At 41.8% G+C, this 17,224-nt stretch overlaps 1 long non-coding RNA gene and 7 other non-coding genes across 10 annotated transcripts; 5 read left to right on the forward strand and 3 right to left on the reverse strand.

Moving 5' to 3' along the window:
- Positions 1-1,323: 1,323 nt before the first annotated feature.
- trnad-guc (transfer RNA aspartic acid (anticodon GUC)) lies at positions 1,324-1,395 on the reverse strand. The gene has a single exon. It is a non-coding gene; the product is annotated as a tRNA-Asp (tRNA).
- A 209-nt stretch (positions 1,396-1,604) lies between these two features.
- On the forward strand, positions 1,605-1,678 carry trnan-guu (transfer RNA asparagine (anticodon GUU)). Its single transcript has one exon. It is a non-coding gene; the product is annotated as a tRNA-Asn (tRNA).
- A 6,885-nt stretch (positions 1,679-8,563) lies between these two features.
- On the forward strand, positions 8,564-11,758 carry LOC144995519 (uncharacterized). 3 transcript variants are annotated; one of them, XR_013659077.1, is made up of 4 exons: positions 8,564-9,398; positions 9,470-9,553; positions 9,639-9,704; positions 9,892-11,758. It is a non-coding gene; the product is annotated as an uncharacterized LOC144995519 (long non-coding RNA). The 3 variants fall into 3 exon arrangements; XR_013659076.1 differs by having other exon boundaries at positions 8,570-9,553; positions 9,892-10,443; positions 10,520-11,758; XR_013659075.1 differs by having other exon boundaries at positions 8,566-9,553.
- Positions 11,759-12,166: 408 nt separating this feature from the next.
- On the forward strand, positions 12,167-12,240 carry trnan-guu (transfer RNA asparagine (anticodon GUU)). The gene has a single exon. It is a non-coding gene; the product is annotated as a tRNA-Asn (tRNA).
- A 1,442-nt stretch (positions 12,241-13,682) lies between these two features.
- Positions 13,683-13,754, reverse strand: trnad-guc (transfer RNA aspartic acid (anticodon GUC)). Its single transcript has one exon. It is a non-coding gene; the product is annotated as a tRNA-Asp (tRNA).
- Positions 13,755-13,961: 207 nt separating this feature from the next.
- trnan-guu (transfer RNA asparagine (anticodon GUU)) lies at positions 13,962-14,035 on the forward strand. Its single transcript has one exon. It is a non-coding gene; the product is annotated as a tRNA-Asn (tRNA).
- Positions 14,036-15,477: 1,442 nt separating this feature from the next.
- On the reverse strand, positions 15,478-15,549 carry trnad-guc (transfer RNA aspartic acid (anticodon GUC)). The gene has a single exon. It is a non-coding gene; the product is annotated as a tRNA-Asp (tRNA).
- Positions 15,550-15,756: 207 nt separating this feature from the next.
- trnan-guu (transfer RNA asparagine (anticodon GUU)) lies at positions 15,757-15,830 on the forward strand. Its single transcript has one exon. It is a non-coding gene; the product is annotated as a tRNA-Asn (tRNA).
- Positions 15,831-17,224: the final 1,394 nt, after the last annotated feature.

Raw genomic sequence — 17,224 nt, forward strand, 5'->3', positions numbered from 1 at the left:
CAAATATTTCCCCAGACTCATGAAAATGCAAGAGTGGACACAAAGAGTGGGTGGGACAAGTGCTTTGGAACTTCAAAAGTACACAAAGCACAGTCCTCTTCTGTGCTGCTGCAACACACAGCGTGTTAATTTGGAGTGACGCTCAAGCTTTCCCTAGGGCTGTAGGCTGAAGAACGTCCTGGCGCTGCCAACAGACATAGTTCCACTACATTGCAACTACTGAGTATCTTGGTTACTCCACAAGCAAAACACCTCAGTAGACGCCCTGCTTGACAATTCAGTTCAAAAAGAAAGGGCCTTTTTCTCAATTCAATCTTTGCCTTCTGAGCAAGCAAGCACTTGTTAGTTTCACACTTTCCAAAGCTGGTCCTGGAAGATGTCAGGATGGACGAGGAGTCCGACGCACTGCGCTATAGTTGCAGTCTCGTACTGGCACGTGTTTGAATGCAACTTCTGACATTCAGCCAGCAGTCATGCTTATGCTCAGCTGTCCTCAACAATGTAACAGTGCATTATATTTACTGTCAAACAACATCACCAACAAACTTGGTTGATGTCAAGTCATTCAGACAAAACGGACCTGTTTCTCTTTGGAGACTGTTGTCGGATGTGCTGGAAATGACGGAAAGACTGATCAATCCTTTCTGATTGCCTTTATCAGAAAACTCTTTCTGAAGTTCTGTGTGTTTTGTTTTGTATTTGTTTATAAGAACTTCAATTATATGGAATTTTCAATTTTAAAGTGAATGGAAAAGGACAAGATGGGATTTCCTGGCGGTGAGAATTGATCTCATCACCAAGGAAACAACTTCTTAGGTCTTTGTCAGACAAGTTACAAATTGTATTTGTCCTTATTCCGGGAGGATTAAGGGCTACCTGGCTGTCATTGGATGCTATTGAAAGAGGTGTCAAGTCATTGCATTAGAACAATCGGTCTGACGACTTAGCTGTAATGCACAGTGGGCATCTTGTTGAACTTACCAAAACCTAACCTTAATTGTGAGAAAACAATGTCATGTCCTTCTTTGAAAGCTGTCTTTGAAAAGAAGCAGAAATGTGACAAGTGCCATATAGGACAGAAGCACTAAAGCTTTAGATGTGGACAAATGTTGTGAAACAGACAGTGCATTTAGAATAAATATTTGAGTCACACAAAATTGAGGGGTTCATGAATTACCTGTTGATTCTTGCAAAGAAGGCGGCCATTTTTGTGACACCACAGTGAGTGTGTAGGAGTTGATAGAGGTTTCACCAGCAAATAGGGGTTGGTGCAAGATAATGTGTTTTCTAGGAGCCAGTTGAAGGCTCAACTAGAAAAGGGCTCTCCCCGTCAGGGAATCGAACCCTGGTCTTCCGCGTGACAGGCGGAGATACTGTCCACTATACTAACGAGGAACTGACACACTTGAACAAACATGTCGAAGATGGGTCACAGACGAGCTGGGATGCACACTTTGTTTCCTCAATGGATGAAGTGGCATGAAAAACCAATTCAAATGCAATCTCTCACAAACAGACTTTTTAGTCCATTTCAAATAAGAAATGACATGTCATCATTTACCAACAAGCACTATAATCAGAATGGTATTTTCCACACATATGTTGTCTCTGTGGCGCAATAGGCTAGCGCGTTCGGCTGTTAACCGAAAGGTTGGTGGTTCAAGCCCACCCAGAGGCGTTGATTACTCCTGTCCTTCCTTCAATGCTAGTCTCATGTTTACTTCTATCTGGTTAGCTAATTTACACAGAACTTTCATCCCTCAGCTCATGTAACTTTCTTAACTTCATATTCAAATCCAAATATTTCCCCAGACTCATGAAAATGCAAGAGTGGACACAAAGAGTGGGTGGGACAAGTGCTTTGGAACTTCAAAAGTACACAAAGCACGGTCCTCTTCTGTGCTGCTGCAACACACAGCCTGTTAATTTGGATGGACGCTCAAGCTTTCCCTAGGGCTGTAGGCTGAAGAACGTCTTGGCGCTGCCAACAGACATAGTTCCACTACATTGCAACTACTGAGTATCTTGGTTACTCCACAAGCAAAACACCTCAGTAGACTCACTGGGTGACAATTCAGTTCAAAAAGAAAGGGCCTTTTTCTCAATTCAATCTTTGCCTTCTGAGCAAGCAAGCACTTGTTAGTTTCACACTTTCCAAAGCTGGTCCTGGAAGATGTCAGGATGGACGAGGAGTCCGACGCACTGCGCTATAGTTGCAGTCTCGTACTGGCACGTGTTTGAATGCAACTTCTGACATTCAGCCAGCAGTCATGCTTATGCTCAGCTGTCCTCAACAATGTAACAGTGCATTATATTTACTGTCAAGCAACATCACCAACAAACTTGGTTGATGTCAAGTCATTCAGACAAAACGGACCTGTTTCTCTTTGGAGACTGTTGTCGGATGTGCTGGAAATGACGGAAAGACTGATCAATCCTTTCTGATTGCCTTTATCAGAAAACTCTTTCTGAGGTTCTGTGTGGTTTGTTTTGTATTTGTTTATAAGAACTTCAATTATATGGAATTTTCAGTTTTAAAGTGAATGGAAAAGGACAAGATGGGATTTCCTGGCGGTGAGAATTGATCTCATCACCAAGGAAACAACTTCTTAGGTCTTTGTCAGACAAGTTACAAATTGTATTTGTCCTTATTCCGGGAGGATTAAGGGCTACCTGGCTGTCATTGGATGCTATTGAAAGAGGTGTCAAGTCATTGCATTAGAACAATCGGTCTGACGACTTAGCTGTAATGCACAGTGGGCATCTTGTTGAACTTACCAAAACCTAACCTTAATTGTGAGAAAACAATGTCATGTCCTTTGAAAGCTGTCTTTGAGAAGAAGCAGAAATGTGACAAGTGCCATATAGGACAGAAGCACTAAAGCTTTAGATGTGGACAAATGTTGTGAAACAGACAGTGCATTTAGAATAAATATTTGAGTCGCAAAGAATTGTGGGGTTCATGAATTACCTGTTGATTCTTGCAAAGAAGGCGGCCATTTTTGTGACACCACAGTGAGTGTGTAGGAGTTGATAGAGGTTTCACCAGCAAATAGGGGTTGGTGCAAGATAATGTGTTTTCTAGGAGCCAGTTGAAGGCTGAACTAGAAAAGGGCTCTACCCGTCAGGGAATCGAACCCTGGTCTTCCGCGTGACAGGCGGAGATACTGTCCACTATACTAACGAGGAACTGACACACTTGAACAAACATGTCGAAGATGGGTCACAGACGAGCTGGGATGCACACTTTGTTTCCTCAATGGATGAAGTGGCATGAAAAACCAATTCAAATGCAATCTCTCACAAACAGACTTTTTAGTCCATTTCAAATAAGAAATGACATGTCATCATTTACCAACAAGCACTATAATCAGAATGGTATTTTCCACACATGTTGTCTCTGTGGCGCAATAGGCTAGCGCGTTCGGCTGTTTACCGAAAGGTTGGTGAATTAAGACCAGCCAGAGGCGTTGATTACTCCTGTCCTTCCTTCAATGCTAGTCTCATGTTTACTTCTATCTGGTTAGCTAATTTACTCAGTACTTTCATCCCTCAGTTCATGTAACTTTCTTAACTTTATATTCAAATCCAAATATTTCCCCAGACTCATGAAAATGCAAGAGTGGACACAAAGAGTGGGTGGGACAAGTGCTTTGGAACTTCAAAAGTACACAAAGCACAGGCCTCTTCTGTGCTGCTGCAACACACAGCCTGTTAATTTGGATGGACGCTCAAGCTTTCCCTAGGGCTGTAGGCTGAAGAACGTCCTGGCGCTGCCAACAGACATAGTTCCACTACATTGCAACTACTGAGTATCTTGGTTACTCCACAAGCAAAACACCTCAGTAGACGCCCTGCTTGACAATTCAGTTCAATAAGAAAGGGCCTTTTTCTCAATTCAATCTTTGCCTTCTGAGCAAGCAAGCACTTGTTAGTTTCACACTTTCCAAAGCTGGTCCTGGAAGATGTCAGGATGGACGAGGAGTCCGACGCACTGCGCTATAGTTGCAGTCTCGTACTGGCACGTGTTTGAATGCAACTTCTGACATTCAGCCAGCAGTCATGCTTATGCTCAGCTGTCCTCAACAATGTAACAGTGCATTATATTTACTGTCAAGCAACATCACCAACAAACTCTGTTGATGTCAAGTCATTCAGACAAAACGGACCTGTTTCTCTTTGGAGACTGTTGTCGGATGTGCTGGAAATGACGGAAAGACTGATCAATCCTTTCTGATTGCCTTTATCAGAAAACTCTTTCTGAGGTTCTGTGTGGTTTGTTTTGTATTTGTTTATAAGAACTTCAATTATATGGAATTTTCAGTTTTAAAGTGAATGGAAAAGGACAAGATGGGATTTCCTGGCGGTGAGAATTGATCTCATCACCAAGGAAACAACTTCTTAGGTCTTTGTCAGACAAGTTACAAATTGTATTTGTCCTTATTCCGGGAGGATTAAGGGCTACCTGGCTGTCATTGGATGCTATTGAAAGAGGTGTCAAGTCATTGCATTAGAACAATCGGTCTGACGACTTAGCTGTAATGCACAGTGGGCATCTTGTTGAACTTACCAAAACCTAACCTTAATTGTGAGAAAACAATGTCATGTCCTTCTTTGAAAGCTGTCTTTGAGAAGAAGCAGAAATGTGACAAGTGCCATATAGGACAGAAGCACTAAAGCTTTAGATGTGGACAAATGTTGTGAAACAGACAGTGCATTTAGAATAAATATTTGAGTCGCAAAGAATTGTGGGGTTCATGAATTACCTGTTGATTCTTGCAAAGAAGGCGGCCATTTTTGTGACACCACAGTGAGTGTGTAGGAGTTGATAGAGGTTTCACCAGCAAATAGGGGTTGGTGCAAGATAATGTGTTTTCTAGGAGCCAGTTGAAGGCTGAACTAGAAAAGGGCTCTACCCGTCAGGGAATCGAACCCTGGTCTTCCGCGTGACAGGCGGAGATACTGTCCACTATACTAACGAGGAACTGACACACTTGAACAAACATGTCGAAGATGGGTCACAGACGAGCTGGGATGCACACTTTGTTTCCTCAATGGATGAAGTGGCATGAAAAACCAATTCAAATGCAATCTCTCACAAACAGACTTTTTAGTCCATTTCAAATAAGAAATGACATGTCATCATTTACCAACAAGCACTATAATCAGAATGGTATTTTCCACACATGTTGTCTCTGTGGCGCAATAGGCTAGCGCGTTCGGCTGTTTACCGAAAGGTTGGTGATTCAAGACCACCCAGAGGCGTTGATTACTCCTGTCCTTCCTTCAATGCTAGTCTCATGTTTACTTCTATCTGGTTAGCTAATTTACTCAGTACTTTCATCCCTCAGCTCATGTAACTTTCTTAACTTTATATTCAAATCCAAATATTTCCCCAGACTCATGAAAATGCAAGAGTGGACACAAAGAGTGGGTGGGACAAGTGCTTTGGAACTTCAAAAGTACACAAAGCACAGGCCTCTTCTGTGCTGCTGCAACACACAGCCTGTTAATTTGGATGGACGCTCAAGCTTTCCCTAGGGCTGTAGGCTGAAGAACATCCTGGCGCTGCCAACAGACATAGTTCCACTACATTGCAACTACTGAGTATCTTGGTTACTCCACAAGCAAAACACCTCAGTAGACGCCCTGCTTGACAATTCAGTTCAATAAGAAAGGGCCTTTTTCTCAATTCAATCTTTGCCTTCTGAGCAAGCAAGCACTTGTTAGTTTCACACTTTCCAAAGCTGGTCCTGGAAGATGTCAGGATGGACGAGGAGTCCGACGCACTGCGCTATAGTTGCAGTCTCGTACTGGCACCTGTTTGAATGCAACTTCTGACATTCAGCCAGCAGTCATGCTTATGCTCAGCTGTCCTCAACAATGTAACAGTGCATTATATTTACTGTCAAGCAACATCACCAACAAACTTGGTTGATGTCAAGTCATTCAGACAAAACGGACCTGTTTCTCTTTGGAGACTGTTGTCGGATGTGCTGGAAATGACGGAAAGACTGATCAATCCTTTCTGATTGCCTTTATCAGAAAACTCTTTCTGAGGTTCTGTGTGGTTTGTTTTGTATTTGTTTATAAGAACTTCAATTATATGGAATTTTCAGTTTTAAAGTGAATGGAAAAGGACAAGATGGGATTTCCTGGCGGTGAGAATTGATCTCATCACCAAGGAAACAACTTCTTAGGTCTTTGTCAGACAAGTTACAAATTGTATTTATCCTTATTCCGGGAGGATTAAGGGCTACCTGGCTGTCATTGGATGCTATTGAAAGAGGTGTCAAGTCATTGCATTAGAACAATCGGTCTGACGACTTAGCTGTAATGCACAGTGGGCATCTTGTTGAACTTACCAAAACCTAACCTTAATTGTGAGAAAACAATGTCATGTCCTTCTTTGAAAGCTGTCTTTGAAAAGAAGCAGAAATGTGACAAGTGCCATATAGGACAGAAGCACTAAAGCTTTAGATGTGGACAAATGTTGTGAAACAGACAGTGCATTTAGAATAAATATTTGAGTCACAAAGAATTGTGGGGTTCATGAATTACCTGTTGATTCTTGCAAAGAAGGCGGCCATTTTTGTGACACCACAGTGAGTGTGTAGGAGTTGATAGAGGTTTCACCAGCAAATAAGGGTTGGTGCAAGATAATGTGTTTTCTAGGAGCCAGTTGAAGGCTGAACTAGAAAAGGGCTCTCCCCGTCAGAGAATCGAACCCTGGTCTTCCGCGTGACAGGCGGAGATACTGTCCACTATACTAACGAGGAACTGACACACTTGAACAAACATGTCGAAGATGGGTCACAGACGAGCTGGGATGCACACTTTGTTTCCTCAATGGATGAAGTGGCATGAAAAACCAATTCAAATGCAATCTCTCACAAACAGACTTTTTAGTCCATTTCAAATAAGAAATGACATGTCATCATTTACCAACAAGCACTATAATCAGAATGGTATTTTCCACACATGTTGTATCTGTGGCGCAATAGGCTAGCGCGTTCGGCTGTTAACCGAAAGGTTGGTGGTTCAAGCCCACCCAGAGGCGTTGATTACTCCTGTCCTTCCTTCATTGCTAGTCTCATGTTTACTTCTATCTGGTTAGCTAATTTACTCAGTACTTTCATCCCTCAGCTCATGTAACTTTCTTAACTTCATATTCAAATCCAAATATTTCCCCAGACTCATGAAAATGCAAGAGTGGACACAAAGAGTGGGTGGGACAAGTGCTTTGGAACTTCAAAAGTACACAAAGCACAGGCCTCTTCTGTGCTGCTGCAACACACAGCCTGTTAATTTGGATGGACGCTCAAGCTTTCCCTAGGGCTGTAGGCTGAAGAACGTCCTGGCGCTGCCAACAGACATAGTTCCACTACATTGCAACTACTGAGTATCTTGGTTACTCCACAAGCAAAACACCTCAGTAGACGCCCTGCTTGACAATTCAGTTCAAAAAGAAAGGGCCTTTTTCTCAATTCAATCTTTGCCTTCTGAGCAAGCAAGCACTTGTTAGTTTCACACTTTCCAAAGCTGGTCCTGGAAGATGTCAGGATGGACGAGGAGTCCGACGCACTGCGCTATAGTTGCAGTCTCGTACTGGCACCTGTTTGAATGCAACTTCTGACATTCAGCCAGCAGTCATGCTTATGCTCAGCTGTCCTCAACAATGTAACAGTGCATTATATTTACTGTCAAGCAACATCACCAACAAACTCTGTTGATGTCAAGTCATTCAGACAAAACGGACCTGTTTCTCTTTGGAGACTGTTGTCGGATGTGCTGGAAATGACGGAAAGACTGATCAATCCTTTCTGATTGCCTTTATCAGAAAACTCTTTCTGAGGTTCTGTGTGGTTTGTTTTGTATTTGTTTATAAGAACTTCAATTATATGGAATTTTCAGTTTTAAAGTGAATGGAAAAGGACAAGATGGGATTTCCTGGCGGTGAGAATTGATCTCATCACCAAGGAAACAACTTCTTAGGTCTTTGTCAGACAAGTTACAAATTGTATTTGTCCTTATTCCGGGAGGATTAAGGGCTACCTGGCTGTCATTGGATGCTATTGAAAGAGGTGTCAAGTCATTGCATTAGAACAATCGGTCTGACGACTTAGCTGTAATGCACAGTGGGCATCTTGTTGAACTTACCAAAACCTAACCTTAATTGTGAGAAAACAATGTCATGTCCTTCTTTGAAAGCTGTCTTTGAAAAGAAGCAGAAATGTGACAAGTGCCATATAGGACAGAAGCACTAAAGCTTTAGATGTGGACAAATGTTGTGAAACAGACAGTGCATTTAGAATAAATATTTGAGTCACAAAGAATTGTGGGGTTCATGAATTACCTGTTGATTCTTGCAAAGAAGGCGGCCATTTTTGTGACACCACAGTGAGTGTGTAGGAGTTGATAGAGGTTTCACCAGCAAATAGGGGTTGGTGCAAGATAATGTGTTTTCTAGGAGCCAGTTGAAGGCTGAACTAGAAAAGGGCTCTCCCCGTCAGGGAATCGAACCCTGGTCTTCCGCGCGGGAGCCGAAAATGGTTAAGCTTAACTCTCTTAACTTTTCCCATTCATTCTCTATGGTAGTTCTTAACACTACGGATGTAATTTACTTTTTCACCACTAGCGGGATTTTGGGGGCGCTGTTTCCACATCGCCTTAGTAGTAAGGATTTTACAGGAAGAGCCTTCAGGAAGAGAAAACAACAACAATCCTGCGGCCAGATTTGATCCGATCGCTGTTAAAACACAAGAGCACAACAAGTTAAAGTCAAGTTAACGTCTGATGTAAGTAAAAAAAAATGTACAAGACAAAGTATCTAATCTGAAGACATTTCTCTTTCCGTCATTGTTGAACATGAAACTCCAGCGGTGAGGATAACAGCTGGATGAGAAGAATGTCTAACTAGAAACTTTGAGCAGTTTTGTGTGTGTGTTTGTGTGTGTGTTTTCAAAGCCTTTTTTTTTTTTACCCAAGGTAGTGTGGAGGTGAACAGGGGTTACATTACATTTTCTATGCTATTTTTATAATGCACAACAGGGGTTACAGTACTTTATGATCAATTTAATGGATTATATGTATGCAGGTATATTGCATAGCAGGAATATGCAAAATTAAAGATTTGAGGAACTGTTTAGCTGAAAGATCAGTGGAGCCACCTTCAAGTAGTGAGGACAACCAGCTGGTTGGATTTGGTGTGCATTCTAAGAAGACCTGGAGGGATGTCTGGTAGAGAAGAGAAGATGGATGTGCATCATTTATCCTCAGGAAACAGTGGGTTTCAGGCAGCAAAACGTTCCTGCTCCAGCAGTACCTGAAGAAGAAAGAGGCTCAGACTCAGAGCTCTTCAGAACCTGCTCTTCCTAAACCTTCTTCTAGTCTTCCAGGTCTGTGGCAGACTAGACGTTCATGCTGACGTTAGTAAATATGGTAGAAATGATGTTTCCCATCTTTTCAGTGTCTTCTTTAGAGATGGAAGATGATGAAGAGTTGGAGAGAATGATGCTCTATGTCTCTCCATCCAAACTCCTCCCTTTACAAGGTAAAATTAAATCACACACAAGTACACACTGAGTGTTAATTACTACTTCTGATTCCAACCTGTTTTCTTATTTCTTTTACTAAAGAGCAGGGACATGTAGTGAAGAAGATGACAGGACCAACGTGTTTAGAAACAATCCCAACCCAGCCAAGTGAGCAACACCAACATGTATCACATGTTGATTATGTTTCTGTATGCAGAATAGTAGTACTAGTAGTTGAAAAACTGATACTAGACTACATGTTAGTCTTAGATCACTCCTTTCTTTACACTCAGCACTTTTAAATGTGTCTGTTCAAATAGATGCATATTCATATGTTTACTTTATTTTCTTGCAGGTTCACTGAGTAAAGGTCTAGCTGCTGCTGCTGCTGTCGCTGGTACCTGATGGTTCTGTCGTAAACCAGGATCACCTTTTCCTTTCCTCTGTTTGCTGGTTGGCCACGTTCTGTTCTAATGCAGGTGTTTTGTGTGATTGCTTTTGTGATGCTGAAGGTATTCATTGTTCGTCGTTGAGGGTAAATTCAGAAATATTTTATTTGCATGAGTTTCTCATGAAAGTGATTGAAAGAAACCAGTCTTAAAAAGCAGAATTACAACAAAAGTACATGTCTTAACACGTCAGAGTAAAGTGGTTACACATGGATTATTACATCATAATGGTACCTTTCCTGGTCAATCAAAATATTAAAAAAGGAAAATAATTATTCATTTATTGATTTTCATACCACACCTGTTCTATTGAGCATGTTTTCTTAGATGGTTTTGAGTGTTTTGCACAATTACTAACAAAGAACTCTAAATACTTTGGGCTTTAGTGATGGATATTTCTGTTGATCTGAATCCAGACCAGCCTGAGAAGTCCAGCTGTCCTGCTGCTACACATGCAGGTGAGTTTTGGGGATCATTTGTCAGCTTTACTCTGCTGCAGCGTCCTGTCTGTTTCTGACTGTCTTTTTCCACCAGTTTCTTCTGCTCCAGTGAAGACTCCGATGCCAGTACCACCAGAGTTCCTCGCCTTGGAAATGCCTCAAAGTGTCCAGGATAAAACCTACAGTCAGTGCATTAACTTTGACAAAAATGCAAAGTACTGTATTCATTTGGACTTTGAGATAATATTTTATTCAACAACTCATGTTATTTTTTTATTTTTCCAGCAGTCGTTGGAAGACCCTCAGCTCAGTCTGCAGCTCCTCCTCCTGCTCACTTTCAGCCAACGCCTGCTGCTTCACCACTTCCATCTTATGACCAAGATGTTAGAAGCTGGAACTGATCTCCCCAGCAGAGGATCTGGATGAAAACAGAGATGGAGGCCTTAGGACTGTGGCCCGGGTGTCCACCTGTGAGACCTGCAATGAATATGATCTGCTTGTGGCGTATCCCACCTCAGAACATCATTTACCGTAAAACCTTTGGAGACCCAGCAGCTGTGGTATAAACTCACTCAAGGAAGTGAAACTGTCACTGTGCCAGTTGTGACTCTCCCTCATGCTTAAACCAGACGAAGCTCCTCTAACTCAGACCGACGTTGAAATAATGGTGAAGGAGATTGTAGGTCTGCAGCAACAACAGCAGAAACCTGGAAAAAAGATGATACACAACTGTCTTGCTTGTGGGCAGCCTTGTTACTTTGAGGATGGATCTTCTGTTCATTTATCTGTCTGGGGATGTAAAATACCTCTACTGCTCCAAAAAGGTACACTAGATCTATGCAGCAGAAGTCCTTACCAACCCCAGAATCCCATTTGCAGACTTTGCTGTCAGTCCATTTTTTGACAGAGAGTTAAAGGCTGCATTCATGGTCACACACTGATTATGATAGAACTCCTGATTTTATCCTTCAATGTGAAAATATTTGTAATTTAGTTTGTGAAATCTATTTTGTGAATACAATTTTCTTACAGTTTTGTTCTTGAATTGTTTAGAAAAAGCAACAATATTTACTTCTACCTCAATTCATTTTACATCTTTAAATTACTTGTATTAATTTTTGCATATTTAAATCCTTCTGCCCTTTAATTGTAGATACATGGTTGAACGTTTTGTGTTAAATACTGTTTATTTATTTATTGCTTGTTGATATCTTAATAAAGCATGGTTGAAATTGAAATGACTGTTTTTAGGCACAAGGAAAGATGGAAGTAGAAAACAATAATTATGAAATGTCATTTTCAGTTTAACATTAAAACATTTATTATACCCTAACTTCTGACTGACATCACTCTAACCGGGGCTCGAACTCGGTACCAAAGGATTTCATCACCTTGGAAAGCATTCCACAAGCCACAATTTGATTGGCTGCCTGTGCTGCAGAAGCTGCAATTTGATTGGCTGTTCCGTGTTACAGGTATATACGGCTGGCCTCCGCGTGACAGGCGGAGATACTGTCCACTAGACTAACGAGGAACTGACACACTTGAACAAACATGTCGAAGATGGGTCACAGACGAGCTGGGATGCACACTTTGTTTCCTCAATGGATGAAGTGGCATGAAAAACCAATTCAAATGCAATCTCTCACAAACAGACTTTTTAGTCCATTTCAAATAAGAAATGACATGTCATCATTTACCAACAAGCACTATAATCAGAATGGTATTTTCCACACATGTTGTCTCTGTGGCGCAATAGGCTAGCGCGTTCGGCTGTTAACCGAAAGGTTGGTGGTTCAAGCCCACCCAGAGGCGTTGGTTACTCCTGTCCTTCCTTCAATCCTAGTCTCATGTTTACTTCTATCTGGTTAGCTAATTTACTCAGTACTTTCATCCCTCAGCTCATGTAACTTTCTTAACTTCATATTCAAATCCAAATATTTCCCCAGACTCATGAAAATGCAAGAGTGGACACAAAGAGTGGGTGGGACAAGTGCTTTGGAGCTTCAAAAGTACACAAAGCACAGGCCTCTTCTGTGCTGCTGCAACACACAGCCTGTTAATTTGGATGGACGCTCAAGCTTTCCCTAGGGCTGTAGGCTGAATAACGTCCTGGCTCTGCCAACAGACATAGTTCCACTACATTGCAACTACTGAGTATCTTGGTTACTCCACAAGCAAAACACCTCAGTAGACGCCCTGCTTGACAATTCAGTTCAAAAAGAAAGGGCCTTTTTCTCAATTCAATCTTTGCCTTCTGAGCAAGCAAGCACTTGTTAGTTTCACACTTTCCAAAGCTGGTCCTGGAAGATGTCAGGATGGACGAGGAGTCCGACGCACTGCGCTATAGTTGCAGTCTCGTACTGGCACGTGTTTGAATGCAACTTCTGACATTCAGCCAGCAGTCATGCTTATGCTCAGCTGTCCTCAACAATGTAACAGTGCATTATAATTACTGTCAAGCAACATCACCAACAAACTTGGTTGATGTCAAGTCATTCAGACAAAACGGACCTGTTTCTCTTTGGAGACTGTTGTCGGATGTGCTGGAAATGACGGAAAGACTGATCAATCCTTTCTGATTGCCTTTATCAGAAAACTCTTTCTGAGGTTCTGTGTGGTTTGTTTTGTATTTGTTTATAAGAACTTAAATTATATGAAATTTTCAGTTTTAAAGTGAATGGAAAAGGACAAGATGGGATTTCCTGGCGGTGAGAATTGATCTCATCACCAAGGAAACAACTTCTTAGGTCTTTGTCAGACAAGTTACAAATTGTATTTGTCCTTATTCCGGGAGGATTAAGGGCTACCTGGCTGTCATTGGATGCTATTGAAAGAGGTGTCAAGTCATTGCATTAGAACAATCGGTCTGACGACTTAGCTGTAATGCACAGTGAGCATCTTGTTGAACTTACCAAAACCTAACCTTAATTGTGAGAAAACAATGTCATGTCCTTCTTTGAAAGCTGTCTTTGAAAAGAAGCAGAAATGTGACAAGTGCCATATAGGACAGAAGCACTAAAGCTTTAGATGTGGACAAATGTTGTGAAACAGACAGTGCATTTAGAATAAATATTTGAGTCACAAAGAATTGTGGGGTTCATGAATTACCTGTGGATTCTTGCAAAGAAGGCGGCCATTTTTGTGACACCACAGTGAGTGTGTAGGAGTTGATAGAGGTTTCACCAGCAAATAGGGGTTGGTGCAAGATAATGTGTTTTCTAGGAGCCAGTTGAAGGCTGAACTAGAAAAGGGCTCTCCCCGTCAGGGAATCGAACCCTGGTCTTCCGCGTGACAGGCGGAGATACTGTCCACTAGACTAACGAGGAACTGACACACTTGAACAAACATGTCGAAGATGGGTCACAGACGAGCTGGGATGCACACTTTGTTTCCTCAATGGATGAAGTGGCATGAAAAACCAATTCAAATGCAATCTCTCACAAACAGACTTTTTAGTCCATTTCAAATAAGAAATGACATGTCGTCATTTACCAACAAGCACTATAATCAGAATGGTATTTTCCACACATGTTGTCTCTGTGGCGCAATAGGCTAGCGCGTTCGGCTGTTAACCGAAAGGTTGGTGGTTCAAGCCCACCCAGAGGCGTTGATTACTCCTGTCCTTCCTTCAATGCTAGTCTCATGTTTACTTCTATCTGGTTAGCTAATTTACTCAGTACTTTCATCCCTCAGCTCATGTACCTTTCTTAACTTCATATTCAAATCCAAATATTTCCCCAGACTCATGAAAATGCAAGAGTGGACACAAAGAGTGGGTGGGACAAGTGCTTTGGAACTTCAAAAGTACACAAAGCACAGGCCTCTTCTGTGCTGCTGCAACACACAGCCTGTTAATTTGGATGGACGCTCAAGCTTTCCCTAGGGCTGTAGGCTGAAGAACGTCCTGGCGCTGCCAACAGACATAGTTCCACTACATTGCAACTACTGAGTATCTTGGTTACTCCACAAGCAAAACACCTCAGTAGACGCCCTGCTTGACAATTCAGTTCAAAAAGAAAGGGCCTTTTTCTCAATTCAATCTTTGCCTTCTGAGCAAGCAAGCACTTGTTAGTTTCACACTTTCCAAAGCTGGTCCTGGAAGATGTCAGAATGGACGAGGAGTCCGACGCACTGCGCTATAGTTGCAGTCTCGTACTGGCACCTGTTTGAATGCAACTTCTGACATTCAGCCAGCAGTCATGCTTATGCTCAGCTGTCCTCAACAATGTAACAGTGCATTATATTTACTGTCAAGCAACATCACCAACAAACTTGGTTGATGTCAAGTCATTCAGACAAAACGGACCTGTTTCTCTTTGGAGACTGTTGTCGGATGTGCTGGAAATGACGGAAAGACTGATCAATCCTTTCTGATTGCCTTTATCAGAAAACTCTTTCTGAGGTTCTGTGTGGTTTGTTTTGTATTTGTTTATAAGAACTTCAATTATATGGAATTTTCAGTTTTAAAGTGAATGGAAAAGGACAAGATGGGATTTCCTGGCGGTGAGAATTGATCTCATCACCAAGGAAACAACTTCTTAGGTCTTTGTCAGACAAGTTACAAATTGTATTTGTCCATATTCCGGGAGGATAAAGGGCTACCTGGCTGTCATTGGATGCTATTGAAAGAGGTGTCAAGTCATTGCATTACAACAATCGGTCTGACGACTTAGCTGTAATGCACAGTGGGCATCTTGTTGAACTTACCAAAACCTAACCTTAATTGTGAGAAAACAATGTCATGTCCTTCTTTGAAAGCTGTCTTTGAAAAGAAGCAGAAATGTGACAAGTGCCATATAGGACAGAAGCACTAAAGCTTTAGATGTGGACAAATGTTGTGAAACAGACAGTGCATTTAGAATAAATATTTGAGTCGCAAAGAATTGTGGGGTTCATGAATTACCTGTGGATTCTTGCAAAGAAGGCGGCCATTTTTGTGACACCACAGTGAGTGTGTAGGAGTTGATAGAGGTTTCACCAGCAAATAGGGGTTGGTGCAAGATAATGTGTTTTCTAGGAGCCAGTTGAAGGCTGAACTAGAAAAGGGCTCTCCCCGTCAGGGAATCGAACCCTGGTCTTCCGCGTGACAGGCGGAGATACTGTCCACTATACTAACGAGGAACTGACACACTTGAACAAACATGTCGAAGATGGGTCACAGACGAGCTGGGATGCACACTTTGTTTCCTCAATGGATGAAGTGGCATGAAAAACCAATTCAAATGCAATCTCTCACAAACAGACTTTTTAGTCCATTTCAAATAAGAAATGACATGTCATCATTTACCAACAAGCACTATAATCAGAATGGTATTTTCCACACATGTTGTCTCTGTGGCGCAATAGGCTAGCGCGTTCGGCTGTTAACCGAAAGGTTGGTGGTTCAAGCCCACCCAGAGGCTTTGATTACTCCTGTCCTTCCTTCAATGCTAGTTTCATGTTTACTTCTATCTGGTTAGCTAATTTACTCAGTACTTTCATCCCTCAGCTCATGTAACTTTCTTAACTTCATATTCAAATCCAAATATTTCCCCAGACTCATGAAAATGCAAGAGTGGACACAAAGAGTGGGTGGGACAAGTGCTTTGGAACTTCAAAAGTACACAAAGCACAGGCCTCTTCTGTGCTGCTGCAACACACAGCCTGTTAATTTGGATGGACGCTCAAGCTTTCCCTAGGGCTGTAGGCTGAAGAACGTCCTGGCGCTGCCAACAGACATAGTTCCACTACATTGCAACTACTGAGTATCTTGGTTACTCCACAAGCAAAACACCTCAGTAGACGCCCTGCTTGACAATTCAGTTCAAAAAGAAAGGGCCTTTTTCCCAATTCAATCTTTGCCTTCTGAGCAAGCAAGCACTTGTTAGTTTCACACTTTCCAAAGCTGGTCCTGGAAGATGTCAGGATGGACGAGGAGTCCGACGCACTGCGCTATAGTTGCAGTCTCGTACTGGCACCTGTTTGAATGCAACTTCTGACATTCAGCCAGCAGTCATGCTTATGCTCAGCTGTCCTCAACAATGTAACAGTGCATTATATTTACTGTCAAGCAACATCACCAACAAACTCTGTTGATGTCATGTCATTCAGACAAAACGGACCTGTTTCTCTTTGGAGACTGTTGTCGGATGTGCTGGAAATGACGGAAAGACTGATCAATCCTTTCTGATTGCCTTTATCAGAAAACTCTTTCTGAGGTTCTGTGTGGTTTGTTTTGTATTTGTTTATAAGAACTTCAATTATATGGAATTTTCAGTTTTAAAGTGAATGGAAAAGGACAAGATGGGATTTCCTGGCGGTGAGAATTGATCTCATCACCAAGGAAACAACTTCTTAGGTCTTTGTCAGACAAGTTACAAATTGTATTTGTCCTTATTCCGGGAGGATTAAGGGCTACCTGGCTGTCATTGGATGCTATTGAAAGAGGTGTCAAGTCATTGCATTAGAACAATCGGTCTGACGACTTAGCTGTAATGCACAGTGGGCATCTTGTTGAACTTACCAAAACCTAACCTTAATTGTGAGAAAACAATGTCATGTCCTTCTTTGAAAGCTGTCTTTGAAAAGAAGCAGAAATGTGACAAGTGCCATATAGGACAGAAGCACTAAAGCTTTAGATGTGGACAAATGTTGTGAAACAGACAGTGCATTTAGAATAAATATTTGAGTCGCAAAGAATTGTGGGGTTCATGAATTACCTGTTGATTCTTGCAAAGAAGGCGGCCATTTTTGTGACACCACAGTGAGTGTGTAGGAGTTGATAGAGGTTTCACCAGCAAATAGGGGTTGGTGCAAG

This window comes from Oryzias latipes, chromosome 11 (assembly GCF_053564925.1).
Source record: "Oryzias latipes strain Hd-rR chromosome 11, Olatipes_Hd-rR_3.1".
Classification (NCBI taxonomy): domain Eukaryota; kingdom Metazoa; phylum Chordata; class Actinopteri; order Beloniformes; family Adrianichthyidae; genus Oryzias; species Oryzias latipes.